The sequence below is a fragment of the Leptopilina boulardi genome, unplaced genomic scaffold, assembly GCF_019393585.1.
Source record: "Leptopilina boulardi isolate dan_hultmark-lab unplaced genomic scaffold, ZJU_Lbou_2.1 LbouV2_4, whole genome shotgun sequence".
NCBI lineage: Eukaryota > Metazoa > Arthropoda > Insecta > Hymenoptera > Figitidae > Leptopilina > Leptopilina boulardi.
In genome coordinates, this window is record NW_026137973.1 from 783,977 (window position 1) to 805,575 (window position 21,599).

At 29.2% G+C, this 21,599-nt stretch overlaps 1 long non-coding RNA gene across 1 annotated transcript; it reads left to right on the forward strand.

The window, feature by feature from the left end:
* Nucleotides 1-229: 229 nt before the first annotated feature.
* On the forward strand, nt 230-898 carry LOC127289173 (uncharacterized). Its single transcript, XR_007844132.1, has 3 exons — nt 230-461; nt 601-707; nt 786-898. It is a non-coding gene; the product is annotated as an uncharacterized LOC127289173 (long non-coding RNA).
* Nucleotides 899-21,599: the final 20,701 nt, after the last annotated feature.

The following is a 21,599-nucleotide window of genomic DNA, read 5'->3' on the forward strand; positions in this document are numbered from 1 at the left end:
ATAAACACTACAAAAATTATTTAGTTTTAGAAAAGATTTTATACTCTATAGTAAAAATTTTTCATTCTACAATAAATATATAAAATATTTGAAATATTTTCTCGTTTTAAAAGGATTCGCGCACATCTGGTTCGTCTTAGGATGCGACCACCTATAGGGGTTTCTTATTTCAAGAGGACCTATTTTATGAGTTTTTCGGTACTAGTTTTTTTCTTATAGATTCGTTTAGACTAAAAGTTTGTGAATTCTTTCGGTTTGGAATATTCACAGGAAATGTTGGAAAATTGTAAATTTTTTTGAGAGACTTTACTCAGAAAGGCCCTCTCAGCGTCAGTTGCTCTTGAGCATTTGCCCAAGAATATACTGATTGAACCAGCGTTAAAACTGTTTAAAATAAAAATTATTGAAGTGAGTTAAAAAAGTAAATTAAATTAAGTAAATTAAAGGACTACATAATCAAGGTAAATAAAATTAATAATAATAATAATAATTCATTTGATAGAATTTCGATTTATCATACTTCAGCATAACTTAGGTTTTTTTAACCTTTTAACTCTTTTTATTTCTTTACATCTAATAAATTGAATCTTAAATTTTCAGGTCAATTATTATAGGATGAAAATACGGAATTCTTTGTTATTTGCTTATATTATGTATTTGGTTATGCCATCCTAAAAATTGAAGAAAATCTTGGAATTTTTTCAGAGGTAAGACTGCATTTTTGGATAAAAGCATGTTTTTCTATTATATATCCTGTATATATTTACAGTTATAATCTTTTTCAGGGATTTATGAATATAAATTCAGCAACAAGGAACAAAAGGAAGGATTGAGTAAAAATACCTAACTTTGATTATAAATTAAGCGTCGTATATAATTTATAAAAATTGAAAATTTTTAATCAAGGTGTAATGTTTATAACTAAATTAAGATTTTTGTCTTGCTGAGATTTTTACTTGAAAATTGTCAAGTCCTTATGTACTGTAAGTTTGTTAAATAAATATGGTGAATAAACATTTTAAAACTATATGTTTCTAATTCATTTCATTTGAAATAGCCCGTTTAATGCGAAAAAAATATTCTGAAAAAAGTACAAAACATTTTTAAAAGATTAAATTAAAATGTACGGTATTTCAGACAAAAAATTTGAAATTTAAAATAAAAATGTTTGAAATTCCAAATAAAAATAAACAGAATTTCTAATAAAAGTATGTGAAGTTTTAAACAAATATGTATAAAATTTCAAACAATAATTTTTAAACTTAAGATAACAATATTTTGGATTTCATACAAAAATTTTTGAAATTTCAAATAAAAGTGTATGAAATTCAACACAAAAATGTATGAAATTTCAAATAAAAGTGTATGAAATTCAACACAAAAATTTATGAAATTTCATATAAAAGTATATGAAGTTTCCAACAAAAATGTATGAAATTTCAATTAAAAGTGTATGAAATTTTAGATAAAATTTTTATATTAAATTTAAAGAAAAGTGTTTGAAATTCTAAATAAATGTATTTAAAATTTAAATCAAAAAATTTGTATTAAATTTCAAAAAATGTGTTGTAAATTTAAAAAATTGTATGTGATAATTGCTTCACACACTTTTGTATAAAATTTCGGTCAAAAATTTTTAACAGTGTATATATATACACTGCATATATAAATTTGCAAATTTAACACATGTTAGTAAGCACCGCATTTGGTTGGACCTAACTATTGCTGAAGGTTAGCAAAAACGATTTCATTGAGCAGAAGAACATTTTTTAAAGGAACATCATCTAAAGAATCTTTTCCTAAAGAATCATCTATACTGTATAGATCTTTGTATAAAACATGATCAAAAATTATTTATCACATCAAGACCCATCTAGGAGTTATGTATATATACCCAATCAAAAATTTACTAATGGCGCAGTACTGGCGCAGTACTGACAAGTGTTGGCGCAGTACTGGCACCCAGTATTGGCGCCAGAGTTGGCGTAACTTTGGGATGATAACATTTTACCAGTATTGGCTACCAGAGTTGGCACCAGTATTGGTTCAGTACTGTCCGAGTACTGGCAGTTTTGTAATTTATTGTATACGAAAAGAAAGCTTTAACTGTAACAGAGATAAGTTTCACTGCAATAGTGAAATCTCTGCTCCAGGTAATACTTTTTTTTCAGGAAAAAGTGTGTGAAATTTTTAGTAACCCAACACAAATTAAAAAATTATTGAAATTAGTCAACTAACTAATTAATATTTTATTATACATAAAATCGAAAACACCAAGAGTTTTTATTTTTTATTAAGTATAATATATATTGCAAATTATTATTTAAAAATATCAAAAAAAAAAATATAAAAATATGTTTATTATGAAACCAAAGTTTTTATAATATATATAAAAACAGTTAAGTAAAAATAAAAATGTTTATAAAATAATTATAATGTATATAATTATACAATTAGCTATTTAATTATTTTATTATTCACTTTAATTATTTGCATCAAAATAAATTTCCAAAAAAACTTTTTTAAGAAAATAAAAGTTGTTTTTTTAATATTTAACAAGTGTTGTCAAGAAAATTTTTTTGAATTTTTATTTTAAAAATTATTAATTTTTTTATAAAAAAATTTATTTATTTTTAGTTTGATCGTTTTAAAATGTTTTTGGTTTATTGCGCATATCTGAAAACAATAAAAAAAAAAAAAATTGCAAAATGTTTTGGAATTAGTCTCAGGAAACTTTTTGTTTAAATAATTTTACCCACAAAAAAGCAAAATAAAATACCTTTTAATTTTCAAAAATAAAATCAAAGTAAAAAAAATTTTTATAAACAAAATATTTAAATAAAAAGATTCATCAGGTTCACTCTAGAACTTTTTGTAAACTAGTATTAATCAAAAAGAAAATCTATTTGAACCAGTACTGGCTCAATATCGGCTCAGTACTGGTTTGCCAGTACTGGAAGGTTGGTACTGCACCAGTACTGATACAATGAAAACACCAGTACTGGTTCAGTACAGACTGCCCAGCCTTGGCAGCCAATACTGAACCAGTACTGCGCCAGTAGTTAACTCTGGTATAATACTGAAATTTTTGGTTGGGTATGTTTTTGAAAAAAGGGGAAGCTAATGGCAACCGACACCCTTTTGCAAAAAATAATTGGCTAATGCTGCGGAAATGAGTTTTAGTTTCCCTTTGCCCGAGCTGAGTTTCTGTTTCTTTTTTCTCATCCCTTTTTATATATTCTCTTCTTCTCTCTCTCTCACCTTGGCAAAAAGATTTCCAAAACAAAAACAAGGATCATATATATATATATATATATATATATATATAATATGCGCCACATTTAGATTGCCATTTTCATGAAATTATTACTTATTCTCTCGTTCAATCTTCTCTTATAATATAAACTTGAATTATTATTATTATATGATTATCAGATTTATAATGTATTATAATTCTTGACAGCAATCTTATAATTATATATATATACGAGTATATATATTTTCGATATTGTATAATGTAATTATAATATTCTTCTCTTTTGATTGGAATTATATTTTTTTTTATCAAGTTATTGTAATTATTTTCTTTAATTATTGTAAATTTTCTAGTTTTAGCACTAAATAGTATATGTTCCATAATTGCAAAAAGATTACACGTCTTTGAAGTTCTTCTTTCCTCTTAAATGTATATATATAAAAGAATATCAGCCTGTCTACTCTCAGGTAAATGGAAGTATAAATAGATGCGAATAAGATGCATGAGAACCGGATCGAATCTATACATATATATATCTGCCTAAAGATTTTATGTATATATATATATGTGATTTTATTTTCAAACAAAAATTTTTCTGACATTCAAAAAGAAAATTTTAAATTTCAAAAAAGAATTGTGGATAAAAAACTACTCTTAATTTTAGTGGCGATTGTTTATACCATACCTATTACACCGTCCGACACGATTTTTCACACACGAAAAAATCAATGATTTTCAGAAACTAGGACCAAAAAAAAGATACCCGTGTCTGGCCGTTTTGCTAGATCAGGTCATTTTTTGGTATTAGGGGTAAAAACAACCCTTAAATAAAAGGTGATAGGAAATCTTGTACAAAAAAATAATTTTTTATGAAACTTGGTATCTCGGGGTTTTCCGGGTCGCTGATTACCAATCTGATGTCAGATTTTCAAAATTCAAAATGGCGGATCCAATATGGCGGTCGAAATTTTTATAAAAATTCACTAATTCATTTGAAAGTTGTTAATTAGGGGTTTTTGGGGTCGCTGATTACGAATATGATGTCAGATTTTCAAAATTCAAAATGGCGGATTCAATATAGCGGTCGAAATTTATAAATATTAATTATTTTTTTATAAAACTTGGTGTCTAGGGGTTTTTGGGGTCGCTGATAATAACATAATAATAATAATAATAATAACATAATAACATTTATAAATTTCTACCACCATATTGGATCCGCCATTTTGAATTTTGAAAAGCCGAAATCAAATTCGTAATCAGCAACCCCAAAAACCTTCAAGTAACTAGTTTCAAGTGAATTCGACGAACTTTTATAAATTTCAAACGCCATATTGAATGTGACATTTAAAATTTTAAAAATCTGACTTCAGATTCGTACTCAGCGACCTCAAAAACCCCTAGACATCAAGTTTTATAAAAAATAATTAATATTTATAAATTTCGACCGCTATATTGGATCCGCCATTTTGAATTATTAAAATTTGACATCATATTCGTTATCAGCGACCCCAAAAACCTTCAAGTAACAAGTTTCAAGTGAATTCGATGAACTTTTATAAATTTCGACCGCCATATTGGATCCGCCATTTTGAATTTTGAAAATCTGACATCAGATTCGTAATCAGCGACCCGGAAAACCTCGAGATACCAGGTTTCATAAAAAATTATTTTATTGTACAAGATTTCGTATCACCTTTCATTTAATGGTTGTTTTTACCCTTAAAAGCAAAAAATGACCTGATCTAACAAAACGGCCAAACACGGGTATCTTTTTTTTGGTCCTAGTTTCTGAAAATCATTGATTTTTTCGTGTGTGAAAAAAAAGTTGAATTTTGTCGGACGGTGTTATTAATATATTTAGCTAAAATTATCATTCAAAATAAAAAAAGAAGAAAGAATTTTTACAAAATGAAAATTTACCAGTTTTTAGTACTATATATAGGGAAATCTATGTATATAGAAGTATATAAAAAAGTACCTATATCAAAAGAAACGGATTTATATATAAAAAGATATATACAATTGTTCTCTGAAAATCGTAAGAAGCGAAAAATAAATAAGATCACTCTTAAAAATAGAGAGCGAGATGCTCAAGAGGTGGAGGCGCAATATAGAATCGGGTGTATAAGGAGCGAACGAAGCAGTGAAATGGACGAGTCTTGTTGGGGGTTGAAAGGGCCGAACAAGAGGGTAAATCTTAAATAAAGTGATATGGAGTGCTTTCGTATAAAAGCCCCCCCCCCACACACAGTTTCGATGGATAGCCCCTTCCCCCTTCCGACTAGGCGTTCCTGCATAGAGCATCAAAATGGACTTTTGTGGATTTGTAACTCTTTTATATCCCTGCGTGTTCACTTACTTTTTTGTATTTTATATACATAAATATATATAAACAAAAGTTCTTTATTAGCAAAAAAAGTACATCTTCTGCTTGCTCCATTCCTTTTGGTTGATACCAATTACTGCTGAATAGGTTAAAATTTAATCACTATCATTTAGCATAAGCTCCAGGGAATAGGGAATTTTCAGCATCCTCTATTCTTGAAGCATACGTTTATTTGGCAAATTATAATGTCCAATTAGTCCTTTACGATCTGTAATAACAATTTGTGATCGGTCTGATGCTATTTATTATAAGATTATCCGTTGTGGGACAGTCCAAAACTGACATATATACGATAGCAAAAGTTATATGAGTACAAAATTAATGAATCTATTTAATCCACTCGGATGACTGGTTGCTCGTCCACGACAAGTTGAGAATTGCAATCTCATTTTGTAATTCAAAGATGGATGTATTGCTAAGGAAGGACGTGTAGTTTACTCTCATATATACATATTGGTATAATATTGTAATGGAGAGGCGTGGTTGTCATGGTGACGTTAGGAAGTTTTGCTTATTGGAAACGTTTTTGGCTATATATATATATATACAATGTGCGAACTTTTTGCAACAAGTACCCAATCGTAAATGTCGTTTGCTTCGAAACGTCGTTTCTTAAATGACACACGAGGAATTTATGTCCTTGTAGCTTTTATCTCTGGTCGCCATTATTATCACCAGTACTTCTGGCATTGAACGAGCAGCGATTGGGTAACCTCGGGTCACTCGTTAACTAGTCAGACATGCACCTATCTTCTTCAAAAGAATTCTAGACTTTTAAGATTTCTCTCCCCTTTTAGTAATAATTGATATTAAAACACTTTTTCACAGAAGTAATTTTTTTTTTTTAGCCAAATTGTTTCAATACTAAAAGCAGTCATAAAAATTAGAATCATCTAATTTTATAGTTTAGATTATTATACGAATAGAAGCATTAAGAAAGGAAAAAAGATTTATTATGGAGGGATTTCTTGTGAACCAAAAAAGGGTTATAATGAGAAGATAGATTCATGAGAATGTTATATTAGAGAAAGAGAGAAGGGATATATGAAACCTGGTTTCGTCTCTTAAGGACCAGACTGATCCAAATTGAAATGTAATGTACATTGTAGAGAGACCCCTGCTCACATCTCTCCTCGCTGTTGCAACATATCACAGCAGCAGCAGCAGAAAATGGCTCGAGGGTCGAGGTTCACAGGAGGGAGAGAGAGAGAGAGAGAAACAAGAGGGGTTGAGTCGAATTGGTAGTAGGGGTAAGTGTAGGTAATTTACTGCTTGGGGCTTAATGGAGGCTGTTTACTGCTAATTAAAACCAAACTCCATTTATACAAGATATCCCGAGAGCGCGCCGCCTGTGTGGAAACCGAACAGACTCTCATCTCCCATTTACTCGGTCAATCGATTATTCCTCCTCACAAATGGAAAATAAAAATTTTACAAAACAAAAAAAATTGTCGATATTTTTTCCATTTTGATAAAAAAAAATAAAATGAATTCATAAATTTTTACAAAAATCAATATAATGTTTGCTAACCTTCAGCATTAGTTATAGGTGCAAACAAAACCTGTGCTTTCTAACATGTTTTAGATTACTTAAGCCTTTTGACGATATTTATAATGATGTCCAAAAAAAGTATCAAAAATCTGTTCGGATATTTTACCCAATTTAACCCAAATGCAGTATCAGTAATAAAGATCAGAAATCCACTAACAAAAATCGTCAACTATATGTTGCATTTATCTGTTACATATTGTTTATTTCGGATGGCATTAAAATTATCTAATATTTATACATATAAATAAAAGCAATAGTGCTTATTTACAAGTTATAACGAAGCAGATGAGAGCATATATACCTAGAAATTTTGTGCGACAAGTAAATATTGAATTGAATTTTAAACTAACTTTCAAAAGTCTTATATATACCTCAATAACTTGTTGTTGGGTCAGGGGTCGAATGCTTCGTCAAGTTGTAAGAACTCGTCGATCCAGTTCAGACTATATATATATATAAATAAGCAACGACGACGACGACGACCACCACCGCACACTTGAAATCATGGCCCCGTTTTCACCTCGAAACCCTTGAACTCGACCTGGAAGAACCGCGAACTCTAGATCACGATTCTTATATATGCAAACAAAAAGAGAAAATCTGATTTTTATACACAAGTTTTATGTTTCTAATTTCTCATTAACTCTGCGCTTAGCAAACATTAGAAAGTTCTTTGTTGTCTTATGTATAGTGTTAATAGTAAAATTTAATTATCTGCTTCTTTACCTAGTTTTATCAATTTTGCTTAATATAATATCAATTTAGTATAGTTGGTTCCATTTTTGGTTAAAATTCTAGTTTATAATTTATAATGGTCTATATATATATATGTATTTTCATTTCGTAAAGTATCTCAGAGAGAGTCCTTTCTCTGCGCGTTTCAATGTGTATTACCCTCACGTCGTCTTTTTGTCATCTCTCTTTCTCGTTTATATTTCTGTTTCACTTCTTCTCATGTAAAATAAAGTTAAAGGGTTCTTGAGAGATTCACCAGCATATAAACCGGTCGGTCTGGTCTCTTCTTTCCTCCTCCTCCCCTATCACCCCTCCCACCACGTCGACCACCTGCTCAACGAGAGAAGAGAGGCCCTTTTGGCCCACAAGAGACGACGACGTCTTATACCATTAAATTTATACGTATCGTGTTTATCCCAAATTCGCGCCTACATATATATTTACCTAAAAATCTCTTGAAATGAACACACCTTCTCTTTTTTACTTGAGAAAAATGTCAAAAAGTAAACAAATTTTTTTTACATTCTCATCTCATAATAATATAATAAGCTATTATTTTTTTAAGAAATTTTTTTTTTTGATTAATTTATCCTTAGGAATAGTCAATAGGTTATATTAAACAAAAAAAGGAAATGATAATTAAGGATGACTGGTTAAAAGAGGGGAGACATTATTACTTTTTTTAAATTATTAATATTATTAATTTAAATTAATTACGCGTCGCTTAACGCGACTACTTTTGCGACTAATTGACATTGATTTATGACTTTAATTAAACGAGGTGTGTGTATATATATGTGTGTTGGTCGAGGAGTGTCTTACATGAAGAGGCAGAGCTCAACAACACCTTTTAAGCGCAAGAGGAGACGCGCTCTTTTGTGCAGCAACAGCTTTTCGTAGCCCATAAGCGTCACCCCGAAGACAATCACTGTATAGCTAAAGACAAATTTCATTAGTCAGCAAAAATTTACTGCCAAATTTCACGCAAATTTGTCATGTTTTTCTTTTTTAGTGTCCTCTTTCTTCTTCTTCTTCATCTTCTTGTTTGTAGTTCCGTTAAATATTGGTTTTAATATTATCTGGTTTTTGAATAAATTTTTATTTACATATTATGTCCTAATTGTCCGGGACTATCAAATATCCTTCGTCAATGTTTTAGTAATGTATAAACACATGAAAAAAAATATTTTCTCCATTTAAAAAATACCTTCCCCCTGCACATACTAGAAAGTGTTCATCATTTTCCATATCAGAGAAGATTTAAGACCCACTTCCTATGGCTCCCTCGTGAATCTTGGTATGGTTGAGACGCCTCCCTCCATCCTTTATCATCTGCGAGGGAAGCTATCTCTTTAACTCGTAAAGATAACCAGGAATAGTACACCGCGTGTCTTGCCACCACCTTCAAACCTTAATTCCAGCCCTCTCTCTCTCTTTCTCTCCAGCGTGGGGTGAATTCATTAAGTAACTGATTTACCGGCTAGTTCCGGTGTTAACGAAATTGCGTTCGTTCCTTACGCACATTTTGCATTCTAGGGAAAATTTGATGTAGGACTATAATATAAGAGGAAATGATACACACGTCCGTTACATCATATATATATATATATATATATATATATATATTAATATCTTTGGGATGATTTTATATCAATTTATTACACCTGTTTATAATATGTATTTAATAAACTTGTATATATATATTAGAGGAAATTTACAACCACCTTATAACCCATATGACAAATGGTGGTTTTGTTTGTTGAAAATTAATAACGATCGTAAAATGAGCGAGTCTATAATTTACTTTATGAGCATACGAGCCTGGTCATTCTATTAATGTTACGATGATTAAACATGCATCAATTTTCTCCATAATGACAATGATTTCGATTAACATTTATATATTCTCAAATAAACAAGGCGAATATACAACATTGTTTAATCGATATTATACACTGCGCGTTAAATCAAAGTCATTATTTAGCAAAAAAAAAAAAAAAAAGGTAGAAAAACTAAGTTTAACGATTACGTGTATCACGGTGCGCCAGAAGGTGGTTTAAATAAAAATGAATTGGCACTTAAAAATTCTTTTTGATTATGATTCTTAGATGAATAACAAACATTTCTCAATAGTTTTTAAAATCAGTTTACGTGCCCGATTTAAATAAAATTGAGTTTTTATATAAAAACAGTGTTTTATGGGGAATCAGAATTTATTTAATCTAATAAATACTGTAATAAATGATAAAATAATTATTTATATTTAATTTTACATATAAATAATTATATTGCTGTAGTGTTTGTGTCCAATTTTAAAAAATTAAATTATAATGTTAAAAGAACGATTTTAATATCTGAAATTCTTTGGCAAGAAGAGAGCTTTAATTATCTCTCTGAACGTGGAATAGTATTGATTTTAAAATACTTTTTTCTCGAAACACGAACACTTTTAACAAAATCAGCCAAAATCCTCATCTTATAAATTTCCTAAATCCAAAAGACTGTACGAATCCATAGAAAAACATGGTTGCAAAACAAAAAGTAGAAAAGTAATCTTTGTGCGCCCTGCATGCTGCTGCCATCTGAAGGCGGCAGGAGGTAATGAACCCCTCATTATATTACTTTTCGTTTTGCAATCGTGTTTTTGTATGGATTCGTATAATCTTTAAGATTTAGAAAATTTATATAAGATAAGGATCTCTAGCTGCTTTTGTAAAAAGTGTCCGTCTTTCGAGAAGAAAGTATTTTAAAATCAATGTTTATCATTTTCACGTTTAGTACCGTTTTTATAGAGCGATAATTAAAGGTCTCTTCTTGACAAAAAATTTCAGAGACCATTCGACTCTCTTAAATAAATTTTGTCACTCTTAAAATCATAAACATTATAATTTAATTTTTTAAAATTGGACACGAACATTACAGCAATATAATTATTTATATCTAAAATTGAAAATAAGTAATTATTTTATCATTTATTACAGTATTTATTAGATTAAATAAATTCTGATTCCCCATAAAACACTGTTTTTATATAAAAACTCAATTTTATTTTAATCGGGCACGTAAACTGATTTTAAAAACTATTGAGAAATGTTTGTTATTCATCTAAGAATCATAATTAAAAAGAATTTTTAAGTGCCAATTCATTTTTATTTAAACCACCTTCTAGCGCACCGTGGAATGTATCATCATCATTATCATCATGAGCAACGTATTCTGATGACTCTATATCAATAACCTGACGATTGTTTGCGAACACTAATTTTAATTAGACGTGAAAAGTGTTGGTAATATATATATATAGATGATCTTTGAAAATGAACTATTGATCATTTCCAGGTATATATACCCAGTAGTAGCAGCAGTCAAATAGAAACGGATTCTATTTCTATGATCAATGCTTCTAAACGAGGCTTTGTCCTCCATAGTGACAAGGTAAAAAAAAGTAAGGGAGGGTCTCCACTTTTTTATTTGAAGAAGAAAATCTATTGTTTGTTTACGTTCCCTCGAGAGGATGTATCTTTAGTGAATTTAAAGAACCATTCACACTTAGAAAATGAGAATTTCATTAAAAAAAATTATGAACGTACACATTGTAAAAAATGTAGTTATTATTTGAAAATTTACTAGCGCAGGAAATCATAAATGTCTCATCGGCTATTAAAGAATATAATATTGTATTATTTGCACCGCGGCGGAAGAATCATAATGACAACATTTTCGAGAAACGGAAGTGCGGGAAAAAGGTAATAATCAAAGCTCATAGTTGTTTCAGATTTCGTTAAGGGGTTTGTTTCCCGAACCGATAATCTCCCCGGGTGTTTTTTTTTTCTTTTCTCAACCACCCTCCCCTCACATTCTCTAAGGTATCCCACTTATCGTGGCGTAGTAACCCTCCCTTCCCAATCCATTCGCTTGCGACCTGGTTTTATCGGGTGTCGCCGCGGGTTATCGCCGTGTGCCTTCCACCACAGTGAGAGAGTGAGAGAGACAGACAGAGAGTGAAAGGGGATGAGATGCAAGTGAAAAGGTGTGAGTGTGCTGCCACCTGTTGGCAGAACAACGTCTTAACCCTCGCTTTCTCCCGCATCAACGAATCATCCTTTGTCTTCTTTATCTTCCTTATTTTTCTTTACAGTCTACATTATTTTCCCACAGAGGTTATTTACTTTTTTTTTTTTTTATTATAACAGATATGATGATATGATAATTTGTAAATTTTTGTGTAAATTATAAAAATTTAAAAATTCATTTAATGCTTTAATGATCATATATGTGAATTTCTTTTTTTTTTTTTTTTGTTGTTGTCAAGAAATACAACTTGGAAACTGTATATAAAGTATATGATGGGCCACTTTGGTTGGTTAACGACATCGTTCCATCGACTCAGTTGTTTACCTTTAACGACTATTTCTCTCTGTATATATACACACATATAATGTGAAATAGGTCTATATACTATTCTTTGAAAATTGTACACACGTACTTGACTTAAACCATATTGGGTAATTGAGTACCCACTATAAAATGTTTTGTTGCTAATTAGTATGTCTAATTATTTTGAATAGAGATAATAGAAATATCTATATATTTAGCAAAAAAAAAATCTTATTTTATATTTTAAGAAATAAATTCAATTTATTATAGAGAGTTAATGTCACTAATTTATCTTTCCTATGTTATACTGATTACAAACATTACTTTTAATTTTTCATTCTTACTAAAATTTTATGTCTATATGTGTATGTTAATGGATCTCCATTAATTTTCCATCTCCCCTTTTTTATATATATTTTTTTATTGATTGATTTCTGTAGTCTCCTTTCCTATGAATATTAATTAGAAGGCAATTAACAGAGTTAAAGGAATATTATCATTAAACAGATGTCTAAGGCCATAAGGCACCACTATATATAGTAAATAAATGGACTTACATATATTGTGTAATACATATATATATATATATATATATATATATATATATATATATTCTAGACAAAGATACGAATCTGCCTTTCCACATGTGAATGTTCAATTCCTACAATTTGAGTCTAATTTAATTTTTACCCCAAATTCTCGCAATCATACATGCATGACCGAAACCAGATTATCCGGCATTCTATTAATTTTCCCTTGAACTAATTTAAATCCTTAATTGAACGCGTAATCACCAAGTTGGTTCTGTTAATGTACAAATATATATATATATATATATAAACATAAAATGGAGCGAAAATGATAATTTCATTTTCTGAAAATTAATTATTCACTCAGATTATCCAATTTGCTGTCGATTTATATATAGTATATACATATATTTTTTATATAATACGCGCATACAAACGTTATATGTTTTTCTCTGGTCAAAATTCGAGCAGATGCTTTTGTCATTGAATTACAACAAATAAATTAACTGTCAATGCTACGATAATTATGCCAATAATAATAATAATTAATGATAATAAATGCGATATAATATCACTCTGAGTATAAAATTAATTTCAACCTCACTTTGTAAATTGTAACAATTAGAAATAGTAAAATTTGCTAAAAAAAATATAAAAAATTGTCAATTCATATTTTTTACAGTATTTATAGTTTTTTCTACATTTATTTACATAGAAAAATAGCGTTTGGATGAAATTTTATTCGATAAATTCCCTTCAGGGTAAAAAATGTCCAAATAGTTTTGAAAGTATTATAATGCTTCGTACCTGCAAATATATATATATGTATGTATATGAAAGTAGGTGTGTGTAGGTGTGTTGGCCATGTATATACACTCGTGAGTCCCATTGTAATATATATATATATAAAATAAAGTAAAGAGAGAAATGTATGAGAGGTTCTCATTGTATATGTGGCTAGGGGGAAAGGTTTTGTTGGTTTTTCACTGGTGAGCCCAGAAAGAAGGGACTCAAAGGCCCTCTCCCTTCAACAGGTCATTCAGAAGCAGCTGAGTGGAAGTCCTGTTTCTTATATTTATCCCCCCCCCCTTTTACCCACTTTACCCCACAACAGATACCCTTTGTCCCAACCACTACTATATTTTATTGTAATTTCAATATATATAGTACTCAATATTCTTTCTCTAAATTCTATCTGTCAAATAATTACAAAAGGTATATAAAAAAAAAAATTGCTTACAATTTTTAGATTGGCAAATTTTTTATAAATTTTAATTTCTAGTATTATTATTTTCGTTTAGAACAATATTGTTGAATTTAGATTGAAAAACATTCTATCTGATCGTGATTAAAGAGAGAGGAATCGTGTGTATACATAAGTCGCCTACATATTGTGAAAGTCATAACGATAACTAATTTTGATAGTATTGCAAGACATCCTTAAAAGACTACTGATAAAATGAGAATGGAATTAGAAATCTATTAATAAATTATTAGATATTATTGTAACTCTCTTATATACTGAGAGCTAGGGCCTTGAATAAGACACATTGTGTCTATATTACAATTCTCTTTCGTAAATAATTTTTCTTAGTTATTTTCTTTCTTATATAGTTGAAGTTAATTATCAGTAAGATGTTAAATTTCACATTTGTTTGAGAATTGAGGGAGAGAAATGTTGGTCAATATATCCCTTTTTTTTTGTTTGCCAAGTGCGGCTCACAGACATTTATGTGATGGGAAAGTTTTGCGTTATAGAAAATGGCAGAATATATGTATATACATATATATGTAATGCATGAAAGCCACAAAGTACCACTGATAGTGACCCCACCAAGTGCCTATATCTAAGAGGCACTTAACCCCCATTGCACTGGATAATGCGTGATTATCAGTTACTGTGTACCATCTTCAACGCAGACTAACCGACATGATGCTTCCAATAATATAACCCCCCCCCAACCCCTATATCACATTCAACCAACTGCCGGAACTTTATAATTATATCATTAAAATTGAACACAGAAATTAAATTCCATTTCTAAAATTGGTTTATATAACATAATGCTGTGTTTAATATAAAGATGAAGGAAAAGAAGCAGCGCTTTAGAGATTTATATAGGATGCGTGGGATAGAAAAAATTTAATTTAGTCTAAAAATTTAGAAGCTGTTATTAAGGATGTAAAAGATGATGCAAATAAGAAAGATCAAAGTAACATGATAATTCGAAACATTCTATACAAGTGATACTGTAAAAGTATATATAAAAAGTATATGTATAGAAAACAAAAAATACTTTAATGCATCTAAAGAAATATATATGCAATTTTCTCTGCCTAATATTACTCCTTTAAAATCCTCCTATATACTGGAATGCAAAGTGAATGATTTTGGCAATCCCCGCGAAGAAATCGTTTATCAACATTAGTCCCTTCATTCGGAATAAGGCAATTTTCCACGCGATTTCTTATCAAGTTACACACAGTGATTGGGTCTATTAAAGTATAAAATGACTGCATATAAATTTGAAAATTATATTTATATCTAATTGATTATTATTTTATTTATTATAATTATACTACTTTATTCATTTATTAGATTATACCTATATATAAGAAGAAAAATAAGAAAAGATAAATAAAAAAATAATTTTGCTACAAGAGTTAAAAAAAATTAGAATTCAAAATATTTTGTAAATTATTTTAAAAAATGTCAACTCTTATGTCGTCATGATGATAATAATAATTTGGAGAAATATTACAAATACCCATCCTTTTCCCTCCCCTCTTTCACATGTATATATATATATATATATATATATATATATATAGATGAAATGCTGTTCAATCTGTCTGCCAGCGTAACAATTTAATGACTCGCTACATAATGCGGGTATAATAAGTTCCACCTATAGCAATCAATATCTGATCGGTATGCAATCAATTTTCATCTTGTGCGCTCAACACACGTACACATATATGTATATACACACATACACATTTAGAGTATATTATATAGCTTTGATGGCAACTCTCTTAATAACTTGAAATGATTCGACCCTTTGAGGAGGGAATATTTTTTCAAAAGAATTAAAGAACCGTCTTTTTATATATATATATATGTATATTGTTGATAGACTATTGATAATGAGGTGTCACATGTACATCTTTTTTGAAAAAATATATCCATTAAAAAAAGAAGATAGATTATAACTTATGAAATTGTAAAAGAAGTGAATCTTTTAAAAATAATTTATTAGTTATACTTTTGAAATTATATATTGTTAAAAATTGAAACTAGATATGTATAAATATATATCTCAGGTAGAAAAATTAACATTACTAACGTTACTAATATTACTAACGTTACTAATGTTAGTACCTATAAAAAAATTAAGAAAGTGTTTCTAAATTGTATTTTTGCAGAAACTTGTCGAAAATCGACCACCATTCGCACTTCCATTCCCACTTCCACTTTTTCTAATTCTCATTTCCACTTTCACTTCCACTTTCACTTTTTTATTTTCATTACCACTTCCACTTTTTCTAATTTTTATTCCCACTTTCCTTTTTATAATTTTCATTCCCACTTCTACTCCCATTTTTTCCACTTCTAATTTTCATTATAGCTGTTGCCATTTTGACTAAAACTATTTCTAATTACCATTTACGCAACCATTTCCACTTTTTTTAATTACCATGGATGGAAATTAGAAAAAGTGAAAGTGATAATGAAAATTTAAAAAATTAGGAATGGAAGTGGGAGTGAAAATATAAAAAAAGTTGTAATGAAAATAAAAAAGTGGAAGATGAAATGGGAATGAAAATCGGAACAAGTGGAAGTGAAAGTGTGAATGAGAATTAGAAAAAGTGGTAGTGGCAATGAATATAAAAAACTGGAAGTGGAAATAGGAATGGGAATAAAAATTAGGAAAAGTGGAAGTGGCAATGAATATAAAAAAGTGGAAGTGGAAATGGGAATGAAAATTAGAAAAAGTGGAAGTGAAGTGGGAATGAGAATTAGAAAGAGTAGAAGTGAGAATGGAAGTGCGAATGAGAATTAGAAAAAGTAGAAGTGGAAATGGGAATGAAAATTATAAAAAGTTTAAGTGGAAGTGAAAGTGGTAATGGGAAAGTAGTGGCAAAGTTTCTGTGAAAATATATTTTAGAAACTCTTAATTTTTTTATAGCTACTAACGTTAGTAACATTAGTAATGTTAGTAACGTTAGTAACGTTAGTAACGTTAGTAACGTTAATTTTTCACCTGGGTAAATAAAAATTAATAAACAAACGTAAAAAATAAATTCTATTCTCTAAACAGGATATGCAGCTTTTAATTATCTAAAAAATGGACATTCAACATTTTACATAAAATTTATATATATATATATGCCTTTTACAATTTGTAGTATGGAAACTAATGCTCCAGATTTTAACCGGTTCAACGTGTTTGTTAATCAATTAGAGTGTATATCAATCTTTAGGAAATTTCAATTTATATAGCTATATAATACAGCTTATATTTTAAAGTTTCTCTATATGGTGTTGGATGGATTTTTACAATAGTTTAACCGGTTGAGAGCAGAAAAATATTGCCACATGTGAATTAACGTACTATTTTGAAACAGAAAATACATTTTTTTTAATTTTTTGATTCTTTTTGCTTAAAACTCTTCGCTCGGGGTCCCTGATTACGAATTTGAGATCGAATGTCAATAACATAAAATTAAATCAACATAGTGGAAAAAAAATAAAGAAATTTTTGAAACTTTTGAGGAAAAAATTCAAAATGGCGGATCCAATATGGTGGTACTTATTTAAAATTTATTCCTTTCCCTTGAAACTCATATATTACTCATGGATTTTCGGGGTCAATGATTACAAATTTGATGTTAAAATTACAAATTTGAATGAAGCCTAAAGAATATTCAACAAAATTTCTTATTCAATAAAATACATTTAGAATGGTAGTGTATTATTGACAATATATTATTTACATTTTTTTTATACTTTGATTGATAAAAAAAAAAAAACTTTCTCTAATAGAAATATTATTTCAGTTTCAGGTGAGTCATCATTATTTTCAACAAACGCTGCGCTTATTAACGTGAGTAATAAATTGTCCATGTCTAATAAAATTGTAATAGGACTTTAAAAAACCGAAGACTCAATTACATGCACACACTCACGCGCGAGTCAATAAACCATGTTTGTATTTGGTTTGTTAAAATAACAAAAGTGCAGGGAAGAGGGAATGTGTGTGTGTAAAAATGTTGTTTTCAATTTTATTGTTTATCTGCATTATTTTGAGACCAGTGTGTATAATTGATTTGACGGAATCGAATTCATTGGGACACAATCGAGAAACGATTTCATCATCAATCAAGCATTTGTATAGAATATATATATATATATATATGTATATGTAGTAATGTGTGTAGTACATATATACATATATCGACACCGGGTTGTTTAAACGCTTGCGCCTCGTTAGCAGGACGTAATGATTATTCGGTTATGGGTTCACGTATAATTTAATAACGATCCACCGCCGCGGTTAGGCGTAACAGTGCCACGTCACCATTCTCTTTGCTGACGATGACGCTCTCCACGCGTAATCGGTCGTTACGCACGATGACGTGCGTTTTACGTGGTTCTATATGTATATATACACAAGTGCCGAATATTGCGCCTTGGCAATTTTGTTGAAAAAGCGTTAGAGATTCTCTGAGTCAAAATTAATTAAGTTACTGTTACTTATATTATTAAATACACAGAAAATGAAAAGGCATTAAAATAAGCTGCAACGCTTATTATTTTAATTCAATTTTGCTTATTTTAATACCAAAATGGATTAAAATAAGCAAAATTGGATTAAAATAATAAGCGTTGCAGCTTATTTTAATACCTTTTAATTTTCTGTGTATATTACTAAGTATATATATATAACAAAAATTATACCTTAAAATCGAGTTTGGCTATGTAACAAATTATTGTGATAAACTAATTTGTATATTATAATGGATGATCTACGACAACCATACACCATTACGACTAAATTGCATCAATTGAACAATAGATTTCAATTGTAATAATAGTTAATTATGCAATTTAAAGTAGGTAATTGGGAGCAGTTGCATTAAATTAAGTACATTAAAGTAGTTTTCTTGTCTATATATAGATAGCTCTCTTTCTACATATATAGAAGGAGGAAACTAATTATATACATGCACTTAATAATTAATTTACATATATGAATTAACAGGTTATAAACAAATACACGGAAAGAAATTTTCTGTAGAATTTACAGAAACTCCTGCGCCATCTACTGATGGAAGTTGTTGTTTCTCCAAATAGAGAAATTTGTAGAATCATTGGCATTAAAATCTGTTAATTCTACAAGTTTGAGCTACAGTTCTTAAAAACTGTTGAGTGACCAAATTATATATACTATATGATAATATATATTTGATAGAGTATTTCTTATAGGTTATATTCTCCTCCGAATACATTAAATTCGCCAAACATTATTGTATAAATTAGTATAACTTCTATGTAAATAAATTCATCCTTCAATAATTTTCTAACAAAAAAAAATGAGGAGCAAGTTTTCAAAACTTATGATAAATCCACTTTTTCTTATGTTGAGAAATTGAAACAAACGACTTTTCTCACTTAATCACTAGAGTTAATTTTAAAATAAAAAATTTGTAATAATTTATTTCTATAATAATGTTTATATACTTAAGACGTTTCCTTTTTAATTAAACTTTCTTGCCGACACTATATGATATAATAATAAAAACACTAAATTTGCCTTAACCTCTCGCACTCAATCGTACTCCACGGTGCGCCAGAAGGTGGTTTAAATAAAAATGAATTGGCACTTAAAAATTCTTTTTGATTATGATTCTTAGATGAATAACAAACATTTCTCAATAGTTTATAAAATCAGTTTACGTGCCCGATTTAAATAAAATTGAGTTTTTATATAAAAACAGTGTTTTATGGGGAATCCGAATTTATTTAATCTAATAAATACTGTAATAAATGATAAAATAATTATTTATTTTTAATTTTACATATAAATAATTATATTGCTGTAGTGTTTGTGTCCAATTTTAAAAAATTAAATTATAATGTTAAAAGAACGATTTTAATATCTGAAACTCTTTGGCAAGAAGAGAGCTTTAATTATCTCTCTAAACGTGAAATAGTATTCATTTTAAAATACTTTTTTCTCGAAACACGAACACTTTTAACAAAATCAGCCAAAATCCTCATCTTATAAATTTTCTAAATCCAAAAGACTGTACGAATCCATAGAAAAACATGGTTGCAAAACAAAAAGTAGAAAAGTAATCTTTGTGCGCCCTGCATGCTGCTGCCATCTGAAGGCGGCAGGAGGTAATGAACCCCTCATTATATTACTTTTCGTTTTGCAATCGTGTTTTTGTATGGATTCGCATAATCTTTAAGATTTAGGAAATTTATATAAGATAAGGATCTCTAGCTGCTTTTGTAAAAAGTGTCCGTCTTTCGAGAAGAAAGTATTTTAAAATCAATGTTTATCATTTTCACGTTTAGTACCGTTTTTATAGAGCGATAATTAAAGGTCTCTTCTTGACAAAAAATTTCAGAGACCATTCGACTCTCTTAAATAAATTTTGTCACTCTTAAAATCGTTCTTTTAACATTATAATTTAATGTTTTAAAATTGGACACAAACACTACAGCAATATAATTATTTATATGTAAAATTAAAAATAAATAATTATTTTATCATTTATTACAGTATTTATTAGATTAAATAAATTCTGATTCCCCATAAAACACTGTTTTTATATAAAAACTCAATTTTATTTAAATCGGGCACGTAAACTGATTTTAAAAACTATTGAGAAATGTTTGTTATTCATCTAAGAATCATAATCAAAAAGAATTTTTAAGTGCCAATTCATTTTTATTTAAACCACCTTCTGGCGCACCGTGACTCAGCCTTAGTCGAATCACTGCATTGTTTTCGCGCATGCGTTAAATCCTTACAGAAAATATCTGTAGAATTAACAGATTTAGGAACATGTAAAATCTTCAAATCGATCTTTTAAAGAATTACCAGAAAATTTTTTTCCGTGTAGTTTTTCCTTAAACTTTTTTTTTTTTTGCGAAGAAACGTGTTTTTCAACAATTTTTTTTATAATTAAAATATAGTCCTCTCAAGTGTAATTAACTTCTTGGCCCCTTCGCGCACTTTTTCCGAGAAATACTGAAAATTAAAATTAGCAGTAATGTTTTTTGGGTGCTGTACTTAATATTAAAATTCGCAAAATGAGAGACACGAGCCATTTCATGATTGCTCTTATATACTGTACGACAGTTATATATATATATATATATATATATATATATATATATATATATATATATATATACTCGTTCGTGGACAGGTCCAACGACTCATTACGGTAATGACACGTGTGCATCAATTCGCATTAATATTCTAATGGACGAGAGAGAGAGAGAGAGAGAGAGAGAGAGAGAGAGAGAGAGAGAGAGAGAGAGAGAGAGAGAGAGAGAGAGAGAGAGAGAGAGAGAGAGAGAGAGAGAGAGAGAGAGAGAGAGAGAGAGAGAGAGAGAGAGAGAGAGAGACTGGGAAGGTCCACTGTGTTCAAATTTCTCTCTGTATAGGTGTAAAATGCAAGTACACACATTTTATGTGTATGAATAAAATATGCATTCTATATATATATATATATATA